Source organism: Pinus tabuliformis, chromosome Q (genome assembly GCF_031772625.1).
Source record: "Pinus tabuliformis cultivar Carrire ecotype Pingquan chromosome Q, CPIR1, whole genome shotgun sequence".
In the NCBI taxonomy this organism is placed as follows: Eukaryota; Viridiplantae; Streptophyta; class Pinopsida; order Pinales; family Pinaceae; genus Pinus; species Pinus tabuliformis.
In genome coordinates this window covers 897372559-897400449 of record NC_142296.1, presented here as the reverse complement: position 1 = coordinate 897400449, position 27891 = coordinate 897372559, and positions in this window count along the sequence as shown.

Sequence of the window (27891 nt, the reverse complement as noted above, 5' to 3'; positions counted from 1 at the left end):
TTCACCGCGGTGGCATTCCTGTTCGGCCGGAGGTGTGGGAGGTCGGGCCCTGAGATGGAGCTCTGCAACCTGTAACGTTAGTTCCTCCTGGTTCCTTGCGGCCTCTGCTTGGGTCGTGCGAAAGTCGGCTGCCATGTGCTGAATCTTGGTAGCTGGTGGGAGGTCCCCAGGGATGGCTAGCTCTAGTACCATGCTACACGCCTCCATCACAGCTTGTTCTACTTCCTGGTATCGTGCGGCCAGGTCCTCGTTCTGGAGAGTGACTTGTTCTAATTTTGCCTTCTGCTCTATCAATATGTGGAAAGCGCGACCTTCCTGGGCTCAAAACTCCTGAGTTACTCCCTCTTGGAGTAGGTATAGTACTTCTCTAGATAGGGCAGCTAGATTTAATTCCCAACCGTATTCTTCGCTTGCGACTGCGGCTCGGACAACACCTGCTGGCAATGGTAGGGTGTGTGGTGTGTGCGTGCTAACCATCTGTTCGGCGGCGGTTGTATCCTCTACTATCGGTCGGGTGACCCAGCCCGGGGGTCACTCTTGTAATGCCTGCAACTGTGCTCTGATCTCCCCCAACATAGTTGTTTGTTCGGTGATTAGTTCAGGCAACGTACTGGTGGTAACATTGCTTGCTAGCTGGCTACTGTCCACGAATTCTTTTTCTAGAGCCTTCATGTTTTGGACTTTTTCCGGGCGGTCGGTGATTCTTTGGCGTGAGACCGCTTGAGGTGGTCCTGCGTCTCCGATTCCTATTGTGGGTCCTATTCCAAGTCTATTCCCTGATCTGCCTGGTTCCCTTCTATTGTCGGGCTCGTGGTAGCTTCTTGCTGCAAAGCGGCTTGCTGGTCCTGTCGTGTTTTTTCTGCCAGTTGGATAAGTCTCTGCTGGCGTTCCTTCTTCTGCTGCTGTGCGGCCACTCGGTCGACAATGGTCTTGTCTGGGGCACACCATTCCAAGGGCCATGCTGCTAATATGGCGTAAATGGCATCATCCATTGCAAGGAATGGAAGTGTGACCCAAGATTGCTCTGGATCCTTCCGTGCACGGATATACACGTGATGCATGTCTGCCTTGAACTCGGTCGTGCTTTGAAAATTGTTGTAAATTGTGGGGGACATGCGCGGTCTTCGAGCAATCCATGTCTGTATCTTGCCTTCCATGGAGGTCCAAAATGCCTGGATCGCGGAAACCCTTGCTGCATCCTTTGTAGCCCAAAGTGAAATATACCGTACTGCCTCGGGTAGACTACCCTCAATGCTGGGAAACTGGCTCTCCGGCAGCAAGTCACCTGTAACTAGAAGGATTGATAAGAGCAACCATGCATAATGAAAGGTCTTACCTTTGTCCTATGCTTCTTGACAATTGGTCAAAAATTCGTCGCATAAGAACTGTGCCCAATTGAACTAAACCCCCTCGGCACATTGTCCTACCAATGCGATGACAGTGGCGGGCACTTCATCTGCACGACATTTTCTCATAAGTTTACCAGCTAGGATCTGAGTGGCGACTCGTACTACGCAGTCGTTGATGCTTGCTATGACATACCCCTGCTTCCCTTTTTCCAGATGGTACTTTTCCTTAACTATTTCGGCAAGGCCTCCCTTGCTACTGGTCCCAGCTATGTCTGCGGGGTTATTCCCTTTATAACACAGGTGCGTAATTCGATGGATTAGGTTGGCTGTGATCGGGACTGGTTCTTCCAACCAGAGATATCCATCATGAATGAGACCTAGAAGCTGTCGAATCACAAATATGGTGATGGTCGTGCGGTGATAGTGAGGGATCCACCTGAGGTTCAGCAATCCGGCCCTCTCCACGCCTAGTAACCACTTCTGCAGAAATAGTGTGCCTTCGGCTAGTTCGGGGAACTTGTCGCTGTCTGCCAGGTCCCAATCTTCGAACTTGGTGCTTGGAACGCGCCCCATTGGTGACCCTTCAAACCTTATATTGTCTGGAAGAAGCAGGCTCTGGAGCGTAGTTTTTGCAGCATCTATGTCTTTCGCTAGCTTGGTCATCCCGGTCCATGGAGAAAGATATGGGGGTAACGACGGGAACTGGAACGCAAGTTCTTCTTCCTCTGCCTGTGCGTCAATTTGATCGATCAGGTCTTGCAGGTCATCCTCCTCCTCAGCGGGTTCGTCGATCACTATTTTGCCTTTGTCAACTGCTGAGTGTTTGTTGAATCTTGGGGAGGCCCGGACTGGACCCATCTTCTGCTTATTCTTCCTGGGCCGCAGGGTGCGTGGGGATTTAGGAACTTCAGGAACTTGAGAGGGCTCTTCCTGATTCAACTGCATTTCTTCGGCGACTCGTGCTCGGGTTCTTGCCATAGTGCTCATGGAGTGCCTGGTAGCCGCGTACTTGCTATTTTTTGTTAGTTCAAAGCGCCAAAAATCTAGTACCAGCCACACGCTATGAGATTTGACAAAATCTCTTCCACCCGTTTGCAATTCAAGTTGGAAAATCTCTGCGTATCTCATCCAAAAATTTCGCCTTAATGTCTTGCTGCCCGCTCTTGTCTGATGTGATTTGACTAGCTCGTCAAGGCCCATGTGGCTAACGGTTATCTTTTGACTTTTCCCCGTGGTAGCACTATCCTTGAGGCGCAGCTGCGGACTTGGGAACTGCTTAGCTTGGTGACGATTCCTTTTTCCGCGCGGGTTTTCCACAGGCTGGTTTATAGTCCCGCACCTTCTTTCAACTGCTCGAGGTGCTGAGACTGTAGTTTCTACTGCTAGTCAGGTGTTCGCACCTTTGGTGCGAGTTCGGCTCATCCCTGCTAGCCCGGGCTGTGAGCACTTCTGAAGCATCTAGGTAATCGGTCTGGGGTTTATGCTCTTTCGTGAGTGCGGGCACAACCACGGTAGCAATGTCGCAATGCGTTCCGGGGCCCCTCTACTTCATAGTGCACTTTGCTTCTTTGGTCATAACCCCTGTTTATCGGTGTTGGAGGATCCACGGCCACTCAGTCTTTTCTGAGCTTCCTTCTATCATCTATTGCAGGCCCAGTGTACCCATGGTATCCACAACTTCCTTGAGCCTCTGCTAACCTTGGCGCTGGTCTGTTGAGGGGGCTTCAGGCTACTACTTTCAAGCTGGGTAGATGTTCGCACCTCAGACACTGGTAGCCTCGCCTGGTGAGGAATTCGTACTTTGTTTCATGATTCCGACTGTGTGTGCACGCCTTCCTTCGACATCTGCGCCCTGTCATTCACATCTTCGGAGTGACCCTCTGTCCAGGAGCAGCAGCTGTGCAGAGTATTTTCGCGAATCTCTTCGGTGGTTCCTCTACCCCCACTGTCACCATCCGATTACAATTGAGCATGGTTACTTCATGTAGTTAGTTCTGCCATCGTTCAACCTCTTCATCTGAGTCTGATGTGCAAGAACTATCGCGATCCCATGAGAGTTGACCATCCGCTGTCGGATTGACCCTGTCCTGATCCTGCACAGTAATTTGGTAGATACAGTCCAGCTCGCCGTCACTGTCTGCGTCGCGCATGGGCTCGGTATATCGCGCCCCTTCTACTGGGTCCAACGGGACCACCATGCGGAGAGATTTCTTTTCGAAGATCATTTTGCGTTTTTTGAGATTGATGACTCCATTCATATCTGTCACCCAATCTATCCCTAACAGTGCAGGATATGGGTTACTATCATCCACAATTTTGATAACCTCAAAATCGGTTTGGGTGCTGGCTCCATCAATGTCTATTGTAACTCCGTGCAGGCATCCCATAGGCAAAATCTTTTTCTGGTTAGCCATCCTTAGTTGAATCGACGACCATTGCAGTGGAGGCCTGCCCATGCGTTCCCAAGTCTGCTTTGGTAAGACATTTGCATCGGACCCCAAATCTAAAACGACCTGATCCATCTCATAGTCCCCGATCTAGACTGTTAGTCGCATTTCCCGCCCAGTGCGCAAAGCATGTTTTCCTAATTTTCAGATCATTCGCGGTTCATCCGCTCCCACACACTGAGTTATCAATTCCTGCAGCCCCCTTACCACTTTGGCATCCCTTAGTAAGTTCATGCATGTTTCCAAGAAGGTAGTTAGCACAGATGTATCCTTCTCTGATCCGAATTGATCCTTACTCCCCGACGTAGAAGCTTCCACTAAGCTCTTCTTGGCTTCCATAAAGGTTTCCTTCGCACGCTCTAAATCAAAGTCTGGTTGTTTTGGGGGGACCTTACGGACCCATGCATCTGTCTCTAGCTGGTTCCCCTTATCTTCTCCAATGGTCGCGCCACTCTGGAGCATCATATTTACGTTCGGTTCCTCTGCATGGGGTTCAGCCTTCATCATCTGGACGTTTTGAGTGGGGTTGGTCGGGAGCACCCCCTTTTCGTGCATCTGAGTGATCAGCGTGGGGCAATCAACTGCTTCGTGGTCAAATTGGTAGCAGTAAGGACAACAGGCTTTGGTCGGGTTTGTGCACTCCCGCGCGTAATACCCCGACCCTCCACAATTGTAGAAAATTAATTGCACTCGTCCCCGTCCAGGTCCCATGCCTCTGCGGCCTCGTCCGCGCCCTTGGTACCCTCCCCGTACGAATGGTGTGGTGGAATCCTACGCATGCGCCTCTGTTTGCATTCTATACGCAGGTGTTCAATCCATCAACATTTGGTAACTGTGGCAATTTCTTTCCTCGTGGCCCACCGTTCTGCAGAAGTTACAAAATAAGTGTTGAGGAGGGGGTTGTCGTAAGCTTGGCAATAGGTGACAATTTTCCATGGCATGCTTTCCTCCTACTTCATAGATTGTGCACCAGAGTGCGGGTGCTATGCTTGGCCCAATCTATACCTCTGGTTGCAATGTTATGGGCCCCCCTCCTATCACAGGGTTCGCAAAGATTGGACAGTGGTCTTTGTCGTGGCCTGGTCCCTTGCATTTGATACACCATACTTCTTCCCGTATCTCGGTCCTAGGCACTTGTCCTTGTTTTAAGCTTCGCATCTCCAGACATAAGTTTTGTATTTGCGCTTGGATTTGCTGTACTCCCAACCCTGGGTCCTGTATTGGGGTTTCGTGCAGTCGCATCGCTGCCTCTAGTGCTTCGGCTTGGGTTGAGATATTTTGCTATGACAGAGCCGATCTCAGATATGGCGTTAATGATGCGATAAACCAAGCGCGGTGTTTCTCATCTGTCAGGGTCATGTTGGCCTCGCGGATGGTACCTTTCAACCTCTGATCTAAATCCCACGGGGTTTCACCAGGCATCATTACAATTTCCTTGAATCCAATAACTGACTGTGCTTCCGACTTGGGTCACCCAAATTCCTTATTTAGTGCCTCTTGGATTGCTACCAATCCTTCATTGGGGTGATCACTTGAATATTTCATGTACCAGGTCAATGCGCGGTCCTGCAGTGCACTAACCAGGGTAGCCTTCTTGATGTTATCGTCTGTGATGCCCTGAGCATCCCATACCGATTTTATCACAAACCAGAACCTACCCGGTTCCTCATTTCCCATCCCCTTAAATGTTGGTAGCTGGACTGCGCTCGTCATCCTGACTTTCGGTGGTGGCGGGGTTGAAGGTGGGGTGGATGGTTTTGATGTCGGTGATGCAGGTGGTGGTGTAGATGGGGGTGGTATCAATGGGAAGCGCTCCCTGATCAACCGGACCGCACTTCCTAGTGAGAACCTCGCGAGCTCCTCCTCACTTTCCCAGGAAATGGAAGCTAAAGGACTGTTCTCTACTCCTCTCGTTCCACAGTAACCTCTTCCACTCCGCATTACTCTAGACATCAATAAACGCGCATAATCTATTTTTCACAGAACAACATCTTAATCCACGTATTCAATGATTTGATATACCTACCCTGAGGTCCTTGAAGAAACCGCCTTTCCACTTCGCTATAGCTCACAGTAGTATCTATCGCGAACTCAGTGATAAATCCTCCTATTACCCGATCCAGCCAATGATCTACTGCGCACGCGATTTTATCCTCGGTGGCTTCTAGCCTGCGCACCAGTTCCGGGGTCCACACAATAGGTTAGTCCAATCTGCACCTTCCCACGCTGTCAGCTAGCCTTGCGATCCACTCATACAACTCTACCGGGAATGACGCAAAGAAGATCTCGTGAATATCTGTGAATATATACCTGTCCAGCCAATCTTCCTCTGATACTCGCGGGTTTTTATTTTCCTGAACTGCAAACTCGTGGAGTTTCAAATCCCACCACTCTTCAATCTCTTTCTTTGTAGGGTTCCAGTGTTCCCACATCAGACACCCCTTAGGTAGATCTCGGTCCCGACAACGGAACCATTTGTTGGCTTATATGGGCCTGACCTAGGTTCGGAAGAATTATTTAGCCAAGCAAATCCCGCAGCTACCGGCCCTTTCGGCAACAGCCCGTGAAGCGCGAACTGAGGTCTCACCCGAGGTAGCAGGGGAGGGTGCTGGAACCAGGTTTCCACACCCTTGGGATGTCTGGATGTGGTTTGGAGGTTTCGCGCTCCGTTCTGCAGCTTCGCGCTGCGCTGTATTCGCGCGGACCCTGAATACCCTGCACAGTCTACAGATCTAATCTAGTGGATGAAGTATTGCAACTCAGATCTACTTTAAGGTGGTCTTTAAGCAAACATTTATCACTTTCATTCAGTTGCATATTAAGATTAAAACCCGATTCACAAGTATTCAATAATCAATGCGCATAGACAAAAACAACCTTATTAACCATACAAAATGCCAGATTCGCGATAAGTTAGAGATTACAAATAATTTTCAGAATGAACTTATCTTTATTTCCACTTCACACCAGTACATCCAGATCCGCCCTGCGCACTCAACTACAGGGGTCCGCGCACACAACTGCGGACTCTTCCAGGCCTCTGCGCACACAACTGCAGAGCCTCTATCCTCTACCCAAACCCCCGACTCAGACTTACAGATGCTTATAGAATGCTCTTCTCAGACACCCATTACATATCAGATCTCTAAAATCATACCAAAACTTTTTCTCCTCTACCCATAGAGCCTCGCTCTATTTATACCTTTCCATGGACCGCAATCCATGGGCGGGCCGACTCAACTTACATTTCTTTACATTATTTTTGGGCGGACTACCCCTTTTACTTTGACTCATTACTAATCGCGCTCCACGCATCCCGTGGAGTCTTTACCCTGTCTTTTCCCAAAAATGTGGGCTTCATACCCCATGACCGTTGCGTGGGGCTTCCGTTACCCAACATACTCCTTCCTTCGCTTTGGCTCTTCCTCCTTTTCAAGGCTTCTTAGCACATCTTTTCTACACTTGGAATTTCAGATTTAATCATATTCATTTATTGTCTTCAATAGGTCGAATGCATGGCTATATATAGAGGTTTTAGCTTGTTTAATGAGACTGACATGAGCAGAGGGAAGACCGACTTGATGGTGGAGGTGTAGATGACCAAAATACATCAAAATAATTTTTGTTTCTTTAATACAAAAATCCCAATAAGGGTCTAGAACATAATGACAAGTACAATGACTTATGACTCAACCCTAGAATTGTTTAATGGAGGCTTGACCTAGAAACAAGATGCATAGAACGTGAAACCCATGCTCATAAAATGATTTTTTCTTTTATAATATTTTTTATTTTCTTTCTTTTGAGAAACACATTACATCATGACTCAAATACAATTATGAAGACTGATACTAGTCGCATTTCTCAACAATCCCTCTTAACTAGGGAGGCATTCATAATTGTTCAATTGGTACAAGTTTGACCTCAATTTGAAATGTTCCAAGAAGAGTACAACATCATACACAATGTTAGGGATACCCTAACTACCAAGGTATCATCCCATCAGGGACTAAGGTGTCATTAAGGCAATTGCAACTATAGGTATCATCAGGCTACAACCTTAGGCCTCCATGCCATTACACCAAACCTTACAGGGATCCAGGTATCATCAACACTAAACGGAGCTCCACAAGACCAAGATACGGTTAGGTCCCTATAATACTAGTGTAGCCACCTTATTTTTATTGTTAGTGTAGCCCCCTTATTGTTATTATTGTGCCCATGTATCCCCCATATTGTTATTGTTGTGCCCCATAGAATTCCACTATTGTTATTTTTGTGCCTTTACATTATTATTGTTATGTAGACTCTGATTATATTGTGACCCCTTAGACTCCTATATATACCAAGGAGGTCATGTAATTTGTATCATCCATGAATTATTCATTTATGTGACATAAAGGAGGTTGACCCCTTGAAAAGGCTAATTTTAAAGTCGTTGATCTATTTTTTCTTTTATTTTGTGATTTGGTTGCATAAAATTTGGTATTAGAGCCTTATAGATATCCCTATGCCCAAAAGATTTAAATTGAACGTATGGTTGCATAAATGCTAGAGGTTGGTATAATTCAACCTAGCCAAAGTTATTTCTCTGCTACAATAGCATTGGTGCACAAGAAGGATGGATCATGGCTTATGCGTCCAGATTATAGGGAGCTCATCAAGCTCACTATTAAAGATAAATTTCTCATTCTTGTCATTGATGAATTTTTGGATGAATCAAATGGATCAATTTACTTCACCAAGTTGGATCTTTCAGGATATCATCAAATTAGAATGAAGACCGAAGACATTCTGAAAACAACATTAAAAAATACTCAAGCATTGAGGACAACACTTTTTTTGGAGGAGAGGGGAATGTTAGGCCCCTATAATACTAGTGTAGCCTCCTTATTGTTATTGTTAGTGTATCCCCCTTATTGTTATTGTTATGCCCATGTAACCCCCCATATTGTTGTTGTTGTGCCCCATAGAAGCTCATTATTGTTATTGTTGTGCCCTTAAATTATTATTGTTATGTAAGCACTGATTATATTGTGACCCCTTACACTCCTATATATACCAAGGAGGTTTTGTCATTTGTATCATCCAATAGTTGTTCATTTATGTGTTGTAAATGAAGTTTCCCCCTCGAAGAGGCTAATTTTCAAGTCGTTGATCTATTTTTTCTTCTGTTTTGTGATTTGGTTTCATAACATATACCCTTCCTCACCGAGATCTAGACATCAAACAACTGAGATATTAATACTAAATAGGCCAAGATTTCCTCAAAAGTACACATCATAAGGGCAGTTTTATAGTGCTCATCTCTCCCTCTCAACCAAACCACGGATATCCACTAATCCAAGCATGAAAACTTCTCAAAAAGGGATCAACACATCAAGTACACGTTCAATCATTAGAACATCTAGTAACTTTATGACCTCAAATAGTACTAGTACTTTTCATCAATATAAAATATGGGGTCCTCAAACATTTTGATGCTGCTTAGGTTTTCACAATCTTGGCATAAGCTTCCTTCTTCAACTTCTCCAACAACACCAAACTCAGCCTCAACACTTTTTAAAACGTCTAATTCTTTTTCACAACTTCATCAATAACAAATAACCATTTGTAGTGCTTTAGTCTTTCTCTGGTCTTATTCTTTCTTCAAGGTCTTTGCTATAGTTGTCACAATATTCCCTATCTCTTAATTGGGGATATATACACTTTATTTATCTAAGCGTATTCTCTACTAAGGAAATCCATCAACAACTCAGCCACATAGGCTATTTGTTTTGCATTATCATATCATCAGAGAAATTCAACCTTCCAGAACATCATTCCTTCTATCTTCACACGACAAAAAGGTCATCTATTAATTAACAATGTAAAATTCAATGTCATCAAGATTCTTATAGCTCCCTCTTTCCATCATGCTCAACATCATCATAAAGTTATCATCAAGTATGAGGTAAGCAAGCATCTTCAACATCTTGAAGATTGTGTACCTTTAAATCTTTAAATAAAACCAAGCACAAATATATATGAAGTTAACTTTATCAACACAATGGGAGCATTTGGGTTATCAATATTTAGATATCCAAATCCTAAACCTAGTTAGGTTTACAATAAAAAAGGGTTACACTTTTCATGCCCTAGACTTACAAAACAATCTTTGCTAGGGTTTTTGTCATAAACCTTAGATATCATCATCAAAACTAAACCTTATATATCAACAACTAAATAAAGTTATGATTTCAATCATAGCAAAATCATTTTACATGTAGGGTTTCTAGAATCTTATATCAATCTCTACTAGGTTTTGTAGTAAACCATAGATATAATCATCAAAAATTTAATATTAGATATACAACAACCAAGTTAGGGATTCAATCATACAAAGATATATACACCTATGGTTTCATTCCTAGGATATTAACTTTTGCAAGGGTTTTGTCATAAACCCTAATTCATCAAACCATAAAAAGGCTAGGGTTATAACATCAACAAACCCTAAAAATCAAAAGGCTAGGGTTTTATAGTGAAACCTAAGGGTTAGTATTTTACGAAGATAACAAAAGAGAGTAAAATGAGGGTTGATTTAATCAAGAGATCAATCACTCTAACATTATGAGAATATTTCATGAGTTTATAGCGAAACTCCAGACATTTAAAGGCAAAATGATCATACCTTCTTATATGAAGAAGACCTTCTACAAATATTTATACATTCATTGAGTTTCTCTTATTACAAACCTTGTAGGGTTTCCTATTGAAGGATTCGCTTTGAATTTAGTCAAGATCCTTATTCTTTAGAGTATACCTGCAAGCTTTCCTTCAAAGTGTAGGTTTTAACCTCGTACAGAAATTACCTACATACGAATTCTAAATCATAGAAAAATAAACAATGCGAGAGCATAACACATAAAACACATATACACAGAGATTTTCCCCTAGATCCCAAAACCGGGACTACCAGCTTGATTTTTCATTATATTCCTTTCAATGTTACAATACATATTTATACATGCCGAAGCATCCAATACCATGGACCGAAAACCATTGCGTCCAAAACCATGGACCGAAAACCATAGGTAGTTTCGACCAACCTAATATAGGGTCCAAAAATTTGTTTCCCAGGGCGCTGCCACAGACCCCGTAGAGGGGGGCTACCCACCCCCCTCAAACCCCCCGAACAAGGGGGGCTGCCGCCCCCCTGTGACCCCCCCGCTGCGCAATCGGTGCAACGAGGGGGGGCTCCGCCCCCCCTCTAACCCCCCGGTTCACTACGTGGGTTAGTCGTGGAAAGAATATAACATAACCCAACAATCTCCCACTTGTTGTTTTCTTTCCACATGGGGCCACAGGAGAGCTTAGTCATTTTTCCAGCCCTGAAATGCCCATTGTTTCTCTACACCAAGAGAACTTCTCAGAGCTCACAGATTTTGCCAATGCATCTGCAGTATTCTTCAAAGTGTCCACCTTTACCAGCAACACCTTTTTGTCTTCTATCATATCCCTCACAAAGTGATATTGAACATCAATGTGCTTTGTCTTTGAATGATAAGCAGGGTTCTTTGCCAAGAAAATTGCACTTTGGCTATCACAGTCTATTTTATAGCTCCCTGTATTAACCCCATACTTGAACACAATCTCTGCAACCAAAACTGCTTCCTTGCTTGCATGAGTGGCTGCCATGTATTCTGCCTCTGTAGTTGATAGTGCCACTACAGATTGTTTCTTACTCATCCAACTGACTGCACCTACAAATAGGTTAAACACATACCCACTTGTAGATCTTCTCTGATCCAGATCTCCAGCCCAGTCTGCATCAAAAAAGCCACGAATATCCAACACTCTGTCCAATCCTGGTCTTCCTTGGTAGCACAAACCATAATTACTAGTGCCACGCAAATACCTGAAAACCCGCTTCACTTCTGTCCAGTGCTCTTTCCCTGGTTTTGACATAAACCTGCTCAATACTCCCACTGCATGTGCAATGTCTGGTCTAGTACAGACCATTGCATACATCAGGCTACCGACTGCACTCGCATATGGAACATGGGACATGTCCTCTTCCTCTTCTTGTGTCTTGGGACACTGTTCAGCAGATAACCTCACACCTACAGGAATAGGAACCTTCACCGGTTTACTATCCTGCATATTAAACCTCTGCAGTATTGTCTCGACATACTTCCTCTGGTTTAACTAGAGCTTCCTCTTTGCCTGATCTCTTTTAATTTCCATGCCCAAAATATAGTTTGCAGCACCAAGATATTTCACGTCGAATTTGGAGGACAATTGGGTCTTCAAATCCTAGATAATTTCTTTGTCATTTCCAACCAGCAACATATCATCCACATACAAGACCAGATAAATAACACAGTCACCAATCAATTTAAAATACAGACAGTGATCTGCTTTGCTTCTGGTGAAGCCAAGTCCCCGTATAAATGTATCAAATTTTTGATACCACATCCTTGGTGACTGTTTTAACCCATACAGAGGCTTCTTTAACTTTCATACCAGTTCTTTCTTACCCTTCACCGCAAAGCCTTCAGGTTGCTTCATGTAGATTTCCTCTTCCAAATCCCCGTGAAGAAATTTTTTCTTCACATCCATCTGTTCTACCTCAAAATCAAAAGCAGTAGTAACAGATAAAAGTAATCTAATAGAAGTTATCTTGGCAACAGGAGAAAAAATATCACCAAAATCAATTCCCGGCACTTTGGAATATCCTTTTGCTACCAACCGAGCTTTGTATTTCTCCACCTTCCCTTCTGCATTTGTCTTCTTTTTGAACACCCATTTGCTGCCAATGGGTTTCCTTCCAGTCAGAAACTCCACCAAATCCCAAGCCTCATTTTTGTGCAAAGATGCCATTTCATCAACCATGGCCTCTTTCCAGAGTTTTCCATCCTCTAAATCTACTGCTTCCTTCACAGTTCTGGGATCATCATCAGTAATAGACAAAGAAAAATTTGAACAGAAAGCAGAAGGACTATACCTTTCTGGCTGCCTTCTTTCTCGAACTGATCTTCTCACAGCCGGAGTTTGTGGCTCTTCATCTTCTGATTCCTCCTCTGCTGCAGAGTCTGATTCTTCCTCCTTTAGCTCAAACTCTATCTTCTCAGGTTCCTTTGGTTGGACTTCATGTTTAATAACATCTTTTACCTCTCTGAACACCACATCTCGGCTATACACAACCTTCCGTGTGACTGGGTTCCAAAGCTTATAACCTTTTAAACCATCCTTATACCCAACAAAGATGCACTTTTCAGATTTACTATCCAACTTGGTTCGTTTCTCCTTTGGAACATGTACATATGCATCACATCCAAATACCCTTAGATGTGAAAGAGAGGGTTTCTTACCAGTCCATACTTCTTATGGAGTCTTATCCTCCAACGCTGGTGAAGGTGACCTGTTGACCAAGTAACATGCAGTATCCACCGCCTCTGCCCAGAATTCCTGTCCTAACCCGACACCACTGAGCATGCTTCTTGCCCTTTCCATCAATGTCTTGTTCATTCTTTCTGCGACTCCATTTTGCTGAGGTGTATATGGAGTAGTCTTCTGTCATGCTATACCACACTTCTTACAGAATTCTTCAAATTCCTCGCTGCAAAACTCTCCACCATTATCTGTCCTCAGAACCTTTATCTTCTTCTCTGTCTGATTTTCCACCAGAGCCTTAAATTATTTAAACCTATCAAAGACTTCAGATTTCTTCTTAAGGAAATATATCCATGTATTCCTTGAGAAGTCATCTATAAATGATACATAGTACACAGACTTACCCAGTGATGGAACTTTCACAGGTCCAAACACATCACTGTGCACAAGCTCTAATATTGTTTCGCCCTCTTAGCACCAGAGGGGAAACTCACTCGATTCTGCTTCCCATATACACAATTTTCACAGAAATCAAAATCCAGAGATCTATTACTCATACCTTCTACCATACCTTTACCATGAAGTATTCGAAGGCCCTTCTCTCCAATATGTCCAAGCCTTTGATGCCACAGCATGGTCTTCTCTCTAGAGACCACTAGATTTTCAGCTCCACTTTCAGGAACCACAGAACTATTGCACCCATCAACAATAGTGCTACCTTGTAGCTTGTACAGAGTTCCAGTCCGAACTCCCCGCATCAATACCAGTGCTCCCCGAACCATCTTGCAGGTATCCTTCTCGAACACTGTTTTTACACCTGCATCGTCCAACTTGCTTACAGAAATCAGATTTCTGGCCAATGCAAGAATATGCAGAACACCCGGAAGTGTTCTAACCCTTCCACCTTGCAACTTCAACTTTACTTTTCCGCGACCAATGATTCTAGCCTTCCTATCATCTCCTAAGAAGACATCACCACCATCGTATTTCTCATACTTGTAGAACCACTCTTTATGGGGAGTGAAGTGAAAGGATGCGCCTAAGTCAATCAACCATGCCTCATGATCTACATGTGTACTTGAAGAAGCCAAGTACACATCCCCACCTTCATCTGAGGTGCTTTTCGCCTCTGCAGAAGGAGCATCATCAGATCCCTTTCCTTTATCAGGAGCTTTAGATTTACAGTCCCTTTTGAAGTGCCCTTCCTTTCCACATTTCCAGCACACCACCTTTACAGGTTTTCCTGGAGATTTATATCTCCCTCTAGATTTAGATCTCCCACTCGATGACTTATTTTTGTTTCTATTCTGGGACCGTCCTCGTACAGACAAGGCATCACCATTCTGGCTCTCCATATTTTTCCGTCTCATCTCCTCTGTCAGCAAGGCTGAGACTATTTCATCAAACTACAAAGCAGTTGCATTGCTACCTATTGCAATAACCAGACTATCCCACGAATCTGGTAGAGAACACAACAAACTGATGCACTTATCTTCATCTGAAATTTTAATATCAACAGACACTAACTGACTTACCACAGTATTAAATGCGTTCAGATGCTCTATCACCGAGTCTCCATCTTTCATCCTCATGTTATACACTTTTTCCGTAGGAACAATTTATTCACCAGAGACTTAGATTGGTACAAATTCCCTAACTTGTCCCACAAAGCCTTCGCCGTAGCTTCCCCTGATACATTCAACAATACTGAATCTGAGACACACAATCGTATTGTGCTCTTTTCCTTCCAATCCAACTTCTTCCATTCTTCATCGGTCACTCCCGTTGGTTTAGTACCTGGATCTACCGTGATCCACTGATCTTTATCCACCAACAGATCCTCCATCTTGAGTTTCCACAACTCAAAACTCTGACCATTGAACTTCTCGATCTCTATCTTTCCGCTGCTCGCCATCTTCTTTCACCACCAGAATCGATCTCACAGATCTCCCACTAACAGGGTCTACCACAAGCCCGAGCGAAACCCCTCAGCAACAAAGGCGTCCCCTTGAAGCCAAAACAACTATGATACCAAATGTAGGTTTTAACCCCGTACAGAAATTACCTGCATACGAATTCTAAATCACAGAAAAATAACAATGCGAGAGCATAACACATAAAACACATATACACAGAGATTTTCCCTTGGATCCCAAAACTGGGACTACCAGCTTGATTTTTCATTATATTCCTTTCAATGTTACAATACATATTTATACATGCCGAAGCATCCAATACCATGGACCGAAAACCATTGCGTCCAAAACCATGGACCGAAAACCATAGGTAGGTTCGCCCAACCACATATAGGGTCCAAAAAAAATTTTCCTGGGGCGCTGCCTCGGACCCGTAGAGGGGGACTACCCGCCCCCCTCAAACCCCCCGAACAGGGGGGGCTGCCACCCCCCCTGTGACCCCCCACTGCGCAATCGGCGCAACGAAGGGGGGGCTTCGCCCCCCCTCTAACCCCCCGGTTCTCTACATGGGTTAGTCGTGGAAAGAATATAACACAACCCAACACGAAGGAAAATACAAGAGAAAGGATAATATTTGAGCAACAATAATCAAAATAATGAAGGATATAACAAATACTTCTCCTTTTGTGAGAAGGTGAAAACTTATTCTTGAATGGATTCCTTTTGCATAAGATCAACATTTATTTTATGTACTTGCAACATTTACTTAACAAGTACCATAAAAAATATACAAGTATAAGAGTACAATCTAGGGTATCTATATAAATTCCTAGGGTTTTTTTATTACAAAACTTAGAAATTATTCAATTCCATCTTGTAAAGGATTTCCATATAGCTTGGACTCCTTAAAAACCCTAGACATTATGAGATAGGGTTATTACGAGCGAACAAGTGAATAAGGGTGATATTTTCATATGTACTATTTAGGGTTTACAATCCTTAGATATTGACAATCTTCAACATAATGAGAAATTGCCAACCTAAGCAACTAAAAATTTCATGCTAGACTCTTAACAACTGAACATGCTATACATACCTATAGATTATATACTTTTGTCTTTCATGATTGAAATATTGATGTTCCATTGAGCTTGTTGCTCTTGCTTGCAAAATAAAGACATATTGTTAGATGACTAAAACATAAAGGGTAATATCAATACTTACTTGAGTTGGATGAGGACTTAAAGCTTGCCCAAAATTCTAGATGCTTTTTCTTTACTGTAATATAAGCTTCCAAGGTGTTAAGTCAACTCATTTCAAGATGATAGACTACTCTTCTTGATTTCGGATAATAGGCTTCCACAAAATTCTTCTCTTGATACCTTTGGTAATAGGTCTATTCTATTGAGATATCTTTGGCCCTTTTATTGTAAATTTGTTCACAAAATGGCTCTATTACTTCTCCAAAGAATGCGTTTATGATTCCTTTTTCAAAATGTCACAATTCTGCTGCTAGCTTTTGGAAAATGATTATTATAGGTCTGTAATTTTTTATCCTTTGGGTCGGTTATTATGATACTATGAAGACTCGACCTTCCCTTATATATGCACAAATATTCATCCTTTTCTACAACGATTTTGGTTCCTTTCAAATATTATGGTGATTGTATCTCCAAAGTAGGTTCTTTAAATAGGTTTAGATAACTTCTAATCAGATTGGTCCTAGTATATTCAGGTTTTTTAGGTGACTTTGATTTTTGATTTATGAGGTTAATTCAGGCCTTATACTTCATGCACAGAACTTTCTCTTTTCCATTCAGAGATATTGACCTGGTGCTCATAGTTTAGGCTTCTCAGATCCCCAACTAATGCATCATGGCTCCCTTTATTCCTTTGATCTTCTAGCTTGGGCCTACAACCTAACCAATGAGGTTTTATCTTATAAACAAGTCCATAAATGAGCTATTTTAATTCGGTCCTCCTTCTACGTAGCTCGGTCATGAGGGTTAGATATGAAACTTTTGTTTTCCAACCAACAATGATCTTCTAGCTGTCTGTTATGCCACTGACCTTAGTTCTGATACCATGTTGAGAAATCCTTTGGGCAACTTATTAGGGTGTCTCTTAAATTGATAATTTCTTGTGAAATTCTTTTACTTGATTGATCAGATTCTCCTTCTTGTTATTATTATGTTCTTTATCATCAAACAACTACCAAAACATGAAGATCATCAAAGATAAATGGACACAAGGTGTAGGCACTCAGCCAAAGCAAAACCCTTTTCCTATGGTAAAACCCAAAAGTTATTCTTCTCTTCTTTAGAATCAAATCAAATGAGACAACGTAGACCCTTTGACTGAGACATAGACATCCTCCAATCCACCAAGTCACCCTCCCATGTAAACAAGTTAAACTTCAAAAGTCAACATAGGTCATCCTTCCAAAATCTGAGTCAAATAGGTTCCTGTCCCTCTTTGGAATTCTTGAACTTCAACCTGCAACAGATCGAACCTGCAGTAACCCTAGCTTGCACATGTGACAGAAAAGCTTAGAATTTTGGCTTCTTTTCTTGACAAGTTTTACTCCTTCCTTTGCTCTGGTTCTTCCTCCTTTTCAAGGATTCTTCGCACATCCTCTTTGCACTTGGAATTTTAGATTGAATCATATTCATTGATTTCCTTCGATAGGTTGAATGCATGGTTATATATAGTGGTTGTAGCTCATCTAATGAGGCCGACATGAGAACAGCGCAGACCGATTTGATGGTGGAGTTGTAGATGACCAAAATACATCAAAATAAGTTTTGTTTCTTTAATATAAAAATCCCAACAAGGGTCTAGAACATAATGACAAGTACAATTATTTATGACTAAACCCTAAAAGCCTTGAATGGAGGCTTGGACTAGAAACAAGATGCATAGAGCATGAAACCCATGCTCATAAAATAATTTTTTCTTTTATAATAATTTTTCTTTTCTTTCTTTTGAAAAATACATTACATCATGGCTCAAATACAATTGTGAAGATTGATACTAGTTACATTTCTCAATAGAGGCTTATGATTTTTAAAAACTTACCATAGATTCAAGAAGGATTTTTTTTAGGATGGCCTTAAATCTGATAGTCAGAAGTTTGTGATTGAATGTTTGGTTTGCCAACAAAGAAAAGTTGAGACAATTAAGAACCCAAGTATTTTACAACCATTAGCCATTCCAAATAGTGTAAACTTTGAAATCGGAACTAATACGATTACCCGATTCGTTGAGGTATCAAAAAAGTCAACCGATTTTGAAAAGTGGTGATGTAGAATAGTCTTTTTTTTTTAGCATAGTTTTTGACACTTTAATTTTTTTTTTTTTATGTACATTAGTTTTTAGAATGTTAGTGATTTGCATGCTGATTTTAAAAAGTGTTGATTCTGCATCAGGCCCTTTTTTTAAAAGACCTACTTTTTTACTTTAAATTTTATAATGTATTAAATGTGAATAATTATTTTCTAAATTTAACAATTTTTGAAGTGGTCTTCTTCTTCATATTTTCTTGTTTTTCTTTTATTTTTATTTTTTTTGTAGTGAAGTTTTTATTATTTTGCATAGTTAAAGAAGAATGTCGATATTTTAAAGTTTCAATATTCTACATATTTATATATCGTTAATTAATTTTTCAATTCACATCAAATAATTGTCTCTAAAAAACAATAATTTTTAACAATTGACATAAAAATAACCATTTTGAACATAAATATAACTAAAAAATTACACATTTTGATCATTTTTTTGCTAGAAATGACATGTCAAAATCACAATTTTTATAGGAAAAAATTAACAAAAAATAGTTAAATAATAGTTTTTTTTTTTTTTTTTATATGAATTTCATGTCAAAAAATAAAAATAATCACCGCTTTTCTCAAAAAATAATGATTCACATAAAAATTAAAGCGAAAATCACATAATAGAAATATTGAACACATAACAACATTAATTGAATGCTTATTCTTCTCACAAAATGTCAAAGTCAAAACATTACAAGTATAACTAATTAATAGTTACAAAAAATGAACTTGATTTCCAGGCATAACTTAAATTTAATCAACAATATCACGTAATCCAAACTCTTCATCCTCTAGAGTTTCATCATTTTCTTCTTCCACAATATTTTCTGCTTCATTTTGCTCATTTTCCTCTTCTAATAGATCTTTGATGTGTGTGAATCTCCCAATGTACCCCTTTCCAATCATTCCATGTAATGGTGGTTGAGGTTCATTTGCCTTTTTTTCCACATGTGATTCACTAAAATCTTCTTTATTCAACCCAATTTCTTGCATTGCATTTGGAAGAAATTGAAGAGCATTAATTCTTTGTTGAATAAATTTGTACTGCAGTGGATCTTTTTCAATGGCAATGCAATTTCTTCCTTTTTGTAGGCAACATGCTAGTGTTGTACCTAATTATCAAGCACAAAAGAAATAATGAAGTAAATTAACATAATGACATATAACTTAAGAAAGAAGATATTGAAATTCAATTCTATATAATAAAACTTACATGAGCCAGAAAATAAATCCAGAACCCAATCTCTTTCATTTGAACATAAGTCTATAAGATCATTAATCAATGACTGTGGTTTTTGATAGATGTTAAATATCTCTCATTTTTGCTTCTTTATCTTCATATGTTAGTTTTTTCACAACAACATCATAAACCAGTACTTGGCTATGACTCTTTCCATCTACCTAATTAAAAAGCATAGACATATAGTTATCATCTTTTGTCCAACTATCGATATGGATGAACTCACAATCATTTATAATTGGTTGATCTTCACGGTTAAGAAAATTTGACTTTTGCCTGTAACACGAAATAGTAAAAGTTTAATTAACTTGTACGTAAATGAATTTTTTAACATTAATCAAACATACATTTTCAACGTCTTACCATGTAAGTTGCATCCTTTAGTTTGTTTTCCCCTTGAAGCTTGACAATAACATTGACAATTGTGTGTCTGCATGAAATGTCACAAATCTCCATAATGGTGATAACTTGACTTCTACAGATCCTGCAACCACTTTACTAAGAGCTTGATAAGTATAAGGGTCACTATCATAGTCAATGTTTGGGATATTGAAACCATGGGGAATATCTGCAATAACTAGGAAATAATCCCTTTTAGGTATGAGTTTAGCAATGTCTTCACAGTCACCTTGTTTTACTTGATATTAAATAGTTTCAAGCCCATTCCAAATGAAATGAGTAAGAGTTGGATCAAGTTCAACATTCCTAAGACGTTATTTTTCAGTCTTTCGATCTTGATTTTTTCAATAAAGGTTCTGAAACTAGCTGGTGCTCCATTTGCATCCTTCATCATCTTTAATAAAATAAACAAATATATGTATAAGTTATAAAATAAAAATAGTATACAGATGAATAAAAATGAATGTATAAATCAACATACTTTTTTAAATGCAAGATAAAAATCTTTTAGTGTTGATGTATAACTTAAATATAGATAGTTACGTACACCATCATCCCAACTATCTTCATTCAACAATTTAACCATTTGTTCTTGTATTTTCATGTAAACTTTGTGACTAAATAGATAAAGTAAAAAAAGTTAATATAATGATATGTATAACAAATACTACCAAGAACAATATGTTATATTTAAAAGAAAATTATAATCTATAAATAAGTAAAAATAATTCAAGAAACTTACTTTTGAAATTCTTCATACATTTCCTCCAATGATAATTCCCCTTGAATTCACACGAGATACTATTGCTTTGACAAGTTCTTCATTCTTCACTCCTTGCAATGCTCTTCAAGGTGTGATAGTCATATCTTTTAGAAGCTGCTTCATTTCAGGACCTGATTTACTATTGCTACATATCAATGGTTTAGACCTTTTGACCTTCTAGTTTTTAATGCCAATGTTCTCCCACATGCTAAAAGTCTCATTAATCAATTCCCATATCTCTCCAGTTCTAAATGTCAATTGGAAAATGTTATCAATACTTCTGAATATATCAGTATTTACTCTGCATCGTTTTGAACTGATTTTCTCCTCAATTTGATAGCCTATTTCCATACAACACTCCTTTCGGAATTCTATAGTAATATTTATCTTATCCCCACCACATTTTTCTTCAAATTTATTATGAATAAATCTAATCCTTTGGATGAAAGTCATAGACATCCTATATTCATTATCTGAATTATGCTCCCATGCCAATGACTTTGCTTTTGTATTTGATAAACCAACATAAATGATACATTTCCTTGTTTCAAAATGTGGGTTGTTGGAATATTCCTCCATCAATTGCCTTTGAACTTCTACATAATGGTTCCCCCCAAGCTCATAATAATTGTTTTCAAAACATTTTGACTTATCAAATGCTTCTTTGTTGGGAACTTGAACTGGAACAACAAAAAGCACATAATTAACCACATGAGCATATGGATTGTACCTCATCAATGTCTTCAAGTTGTGAACATGCAGGTGGTGTGGTTTTCTGATTTGATATTTAAATTGTCCTTCACTTGGCTTATAGATTTGTCTCACATTAAGCTGAAATGTACGACCACCCTCAATTAAGTTTGTCTTTGTCAAGTTATGTCGAATGACATTTTGTTTTGTTTTAATAATTCCATCCTCTAAATCAGCTCCTGGTGTAATGATTTCCCTACTTTCTTTTGAATTTTCACTAGGATCTTCACTGTTGGCAATGACTACTTGAGAATGTTCAGCTGTCATTTTCTTCCTCCTAACATTCTCATCATTAACTAGAACAGATACATTCGTGGGCATTGTTACTTTTGGTCTTTTATGGCTCTTATCCTTTCTAACATCAGTTCTAATGTCATCCTCAGTAATGGCAACATGTTCTTCAGCGTCAGTTTCAACTTCCTCATCTTCAAAATTAACCTGTCTACCTTTGCTAGATTTATCCACTAAAGACATTTTTTAGTTTTGTAGCATCATGAATTACTACTTTTTGCTTGTTTTCCATATCTTCTTCTGACCCTGAGTAGAAACTGTTGACAACCTTCATAATATCTTGCTCTATGAAATGAATGCTTCCCAACATAATTGAAAGATTTTCAATAAAATTATGTCAAACAAAATTTCATATGTCAGTAAAGATTAAGTTATAAAAATATAATGAGATAGTTACAATAACACAACAAAAAATATAAATAATAATACTTACCATATCTTGTGCCATGTCATTTATAATTTGTTTACACAACTTTGTAGATTCCTCTGTCGTGTCATACAATGACATTGATAACCGATATTTAATATTGTCATGTGACTTGGGTGGTTTTGTAAGTACATAAACAACTTCAGTGTCTGGTATCAAACAGATGTATATGAATTTTTCCAACACCTCATAAAGTCCACTATTGTTAGGGATATCAACATATAGATATATCTACACATGTTCGCCTTCTCTATCTTTCACATACCATACATTTTCTGTAAGCTTCACTTCTTTTGATTTCTTCTAATATGAAATTGTCTTCTTATCATTTGAGGCACTTGATATATTTGTAGTTATTAGCTCAAGTTTGGTTCATTCAACAATGTTTTTTGTGGATCCACCTTTAATTTTAGTAGTCTTTGATCCAGAAAGATTCACAAAAATATTCTTTGATGCCATTTTCCTGCAAAAAATACACATATATATAAATCAATAAATTAGAAAAAAAATAGTTTAAATAAACAAACAAAACAATAAATGATAGATATTTTTGTAAAACATAACCTTTAAAAAAAAATAAAAAATTAAAAAAATGCAGTGCCCTCCCGCCTTTCCTCGCAGCCTAACGGGCCCATGGGGTGGAGGTATGATTCTTAGAATCATGCCTCCACCCCCACGAGTCTCCAACGGTCCTCTAGACCCACAAAATCGGGCCTCCACCCCTGGTTGCCCAATGGGCTCATTGGGCCGTCGGGGTGGGGTGAGAGGGGTTGCACGCAGGCCCCTCCCGCCCCTCCCCCACGGGCTCATTGAGCCACAGGTTGGAGGCCCAATTCTTAGAATCAGCCTTCACTCTTGGTGGGGTGGGCCGCAGGGATGGGTGCCACAGGCGAGCATGATCGGGCCCACCATGCCCACTACAGATGTAGTGGCCTTCTGCCTGCCATGAGACTGTCAAGTAAACCTGGCTCATCTAAATTTTTAATTAAAAAAAAAAAAAAAAAAAATTCATTAGACCTATTAAATTTTAAAAATTGCACACAAAAAAAAGGAACTAACCTTTCAAATACGATAATCTTCCATTGAATATGTTGTCGATAACAACGTAACTGCTCCACAAATTCGCTCCAAGTCTTTTAACAAACCTCGAAAAGCCTTGATGTGATGTGAGGAATAGTGATAATAAAATCTATGATATAAAGGAAATTACGGAATTGTTTTACCACACGATTAATGTGGGATTATTTGTTTAATAAAAGCTTTAACATATAAATCTTGTTATGGCGATATAGTATATTTTCATATAGCGAACATTATGGAATTATTTTACCGCACAGTGAATGTGGTATTAATTTGTTTTTATAAATACTTTAACATATAAATTTTGTTATGGCGATATAGTAAATTATGATAAAGCGAACATTGTGGAATTGTTTTACCACATGGTGAATGCGGTATTATTTTTTTTATATAAAAACTTAACATATAAATCGTGTTATGGCGATATAACAATTTATTTTTAATGTGTGATAGAAGATATAATAAAAATTAAAAGAAACATCCAATTGTCTAGTAAATTCTATATAATTTAAGTAAAAAATTAATTTAGGTAAAAGATTTAGTTTATAATTTTAATTTAAAGATTTAGTTTAAATTAGGATTAATTTCATAAGAAAATTTTAGTTAAAATTTTTCAATAAATTGTAGAAGAAAATTATGGAGGAAAATAAATGAAAAATTTTTTTTGGAGGGAAAAATATCGGCGAAAATTTTTGGAGGGAAATTTTCATTCTTTACGCTATATATTATCATTAGGGGAGAGTGCATTTGTATCATTCAACCTCTTTTGTTTGAAAGGCATGGATGCTTCTGATAGTGAAGTTTTGCTTTGTGAAGTATCAACATCTTCGTCGCGTAACAACTCTATTCATATTGATGAATATAATGAAAATTCTTCCACTATGAATAGAGAGTCAAATCTTCCACTTAGCCCTAATCCTAAGGACTATGAGAGAAGCACCGATGAAAGGCAGGATGAAGAAGTTCAAATAAATAAAGAGTCACGTTTCCACTTAGTCCTAATCCTATGGACTATGAGAGCAGCAGTGATGAAGATTTTCAAATAAATAAAGAGTCGTGGTTCCCACTTATTCCTAATCCTATGGAATATGAAAGGCAGGATGAAGAAGTTCAAATAAATAAAGAGTCACGTTTCCACTTAGTCCTAATCCTATGGATTATGAGAGCAGCAGTGATGAAGATTTTCAAATAAATAAAGAGTCGTGGTTCCCACTTATTCCTAATCCTATGAACAGGAACTTGTACAAATTTTTCCTTTCACTTGTTTATTGTTCGTGATGCTCTTGAAGTGCTTTGACAATGGAATCTACACAACATAAAAGAAAGTCATTAAGAAATACATTTTCATAGTTGATGACTATACAATTTTAAAAGTTAAAGTTATGAATGCTTACCTCTTTCTGACCCTTCACATTTATCCCTATTTTATTTAAGAGAAGAACATGTACTACAAATCCCCATCCTTGTCTTCTCAGGAATACAGACATTGTTGAATTCTTTCTTCCATATCTTCACAAAATATTGATATGTAATAAATCGACCATGTCCTTCAGCACCTTTTGCATATTCTTTGTATAATTTGTAGATTTATCGTCTTGAGAAACTATCTGGAATATATATTTTCTCTCTATTTGTCATACACTCTCCATGCTTTGAAAAGAAATCTTTCATCCATGACATTGCAGTATTTGATAATGGCTCAAACTGTCATTTATGACGTACTTCCGAATAAAATGTGGGATCCTTTTCCAAATTTTCTTGGATTCTTGACAGACGAAAATTACCCATTGAATGAAACATTTTGAAAGCCTTTCCACAGATAAATAAAGACCCAATATGATAATCATAACCTGACAATGTAGATCGCATGCACCCCACTAAATATGAATTTTTCATGCTTTTATTCATTGACAAATATCTCTTCCTCTTCTCTAATGCAAACTTGAAATCCAAATGTTTCAAGCAATATTTTTGACAACATTCACTTGAAATGAGAGCATTGATAGAACTTCTTCTCACCGTATATTCTGCTCTACCCCTTATATAACTAGAACATTTTGGATTGATACAAAAAGGTTTGCTCCTACTACTCGATACAATATTTCTTAGCAACATCTCCATCATTGAATCATCATCTGTATAAGCATTTTCATGATCATTATGAGGAATGTTATCCTCACTATGATCATCTGTGATTTTGAAATACTGACTTGGAGGATATTCTTCATCTTGCCCTCCTTCAGTGCTACCCTCATAGTCTTTAGAATTAGGACTAAATGGAAATTTGACTCGATGTTTATTGGATATTCTTCATCATGTGCATTGTTAGTGATTCTCTCATAGTCCATAGGATTAGGACTACATAAAAAATGTGACTCTTTACTTACTGAAAATTCTTCATCCCGCCCTTTGTTACCGTTGTTCTCATAGTCCTTAGGATTAGGACTAGGTGGAAAGTGTGACTCTCGATTTGTTGGAAATTCTTTATCCTGACCTTCATCACTATTTCTCTCATAGTCCATGGGATTAGGACTAAGTGGAAACCGTGACTCTCTATTCATTTGAAATTCTTCATCATACTCTTCATCAATGCTACTCTCATAGTCCATAGGATTAGGACTAAGTGGACACCGTGACACTCTATTCATTTGAAATTGTTCATCATGCTCTTCATCACTCCTGATCTCATAGTCCACAGGATTAGGACTAAGTGGACACCGTGACACTCTATTCATTTGAAATTCTTCATCATGCTTTTCATCACTACTGCTCTCATAGTACATAGGATTAGGACTAAGTGGACACCGTGACACTCTATAAGAATCGAAGAAAATTTGGAAAAGGAACCCACATTTTATTCAGAAGTACGCCATAAATGACAGTTTGAGCCATTATCAAATACTGCAATGTCATGGATGAAATATTTCTTTTCAAAGCATGGAGAGTGTATGCCAAATAGAGAGACAATACATATTCCAGATAATTTCTCAAGACGATAAATCTACAACTTATACAAAGAATATGCAAAAGGTGCTGAAGGACATGGTCGATTTATTACATTTCAATATTTTGTGAAGATATGGAAGAAAGAATTCAACAATGTCTGTATTCCTGAGAAGACAAGGATGGGGATTTGTAGTACATGTTCTTCTCTTAAATAAAATAGGGATAAATGTGAAGGGTCAGAAAGAGGTAAGCATTCATAACTTTAACTTTTAAAATTGTATAGTCATCAACTATGAAAATGTATTTCTTACTGACTTTCTTTTGTGTTGTGTAGATTCCATTGTCAAAGCACTTCAAGAGCATCATGAACAATAAACAAGTGAAAGGAAAAATTTGTACAAGTTCCTGTTCATAGGATTAGGAATAAGTGGGAACCACGACTCTTTATTTATTTGAAAATCTTCATCATTGCTGCTCTCATAGTCCATAGGATTAGGACTAAGTGGAAACATGACTCTTTATTTATTTGAACTTCTTCATCCTACCTTTCATTGGTGGTTTAGAGTGGTTCCCCTGGTATGCCTAGGGTCATGAAGCTAGTTTTCTACTTCCTCCAATATCTTAGAGTATGAATATGTCTGGCGATCATTAATAGCATAAGTTCCTAATTAGTGAATTTCTTCACGAATATTCGAAGGAGTGATAGACTGAAATATGGTTGTGACTTCCTAAGCCTACACCTTGGCTTGTGGATGAACTTATTTTCCTCTACCCCCACCACCCCTGCAGTTGCACATGTGTTTTTGAGGCATGTTGCCGCGATGGGAAGAGAGTAGATCAACACAAAAGACACACACCAGACCCAAGAAAAGAATAAGAATATGAGTCAGACCAAGACCGAGAACAAGCCCAAAGTAGCAAAGGAGACAAAGCGATCCCCACTAGTAGGAAAAATGAGACCAATACACTAGAAACATAGAGGATGTGATATTAATATTTAGTGTTTCACTAAATACATATTAATTTTTGCTCATTTTTTGCGTATTACATAGTTTCACTTAGGAGAATTGGTCTTAGGGGACCCACATTCAATTTTTTGCATGAGAGGCACCCCAACATTAGAGTTCGATGGGAAGATTGCAGTTTTGGTGGAACGTGGGGGCCACCACAAGGGAATTTCAACCCACATGGAGAGTATGCTCTCATTAGAGCTAAATTGGTGAGAGGAATTTGATGTGGGCCCACATGGTAAATCTTGGAGGCAAATCAACAAAAGGAAGGAGGGGCTCTCATTTTTCTCATCATCTATCATTTTTTAGAATTTGTCATTTGACATATCACGCTTAAGCAATGAGCTAAGTCTGCATATGTTGTTCAGCACACTGAGTGTTTCCGAGCAGAAAACCCAGCCCTTGCTTGGGTGGAATTCGAGTGCCAGCCCAAGGAGGGATTTCTACTTATTCCTAAATTGTACTAGTAGCAGTGAGTTGAGTTGCAGTAGTGGGGAAAGCTACAACAATGCAGGGATTGCACAGTCTTTGCTAGGGAAACTCCGGGAAGGTTGAGGAGTGAG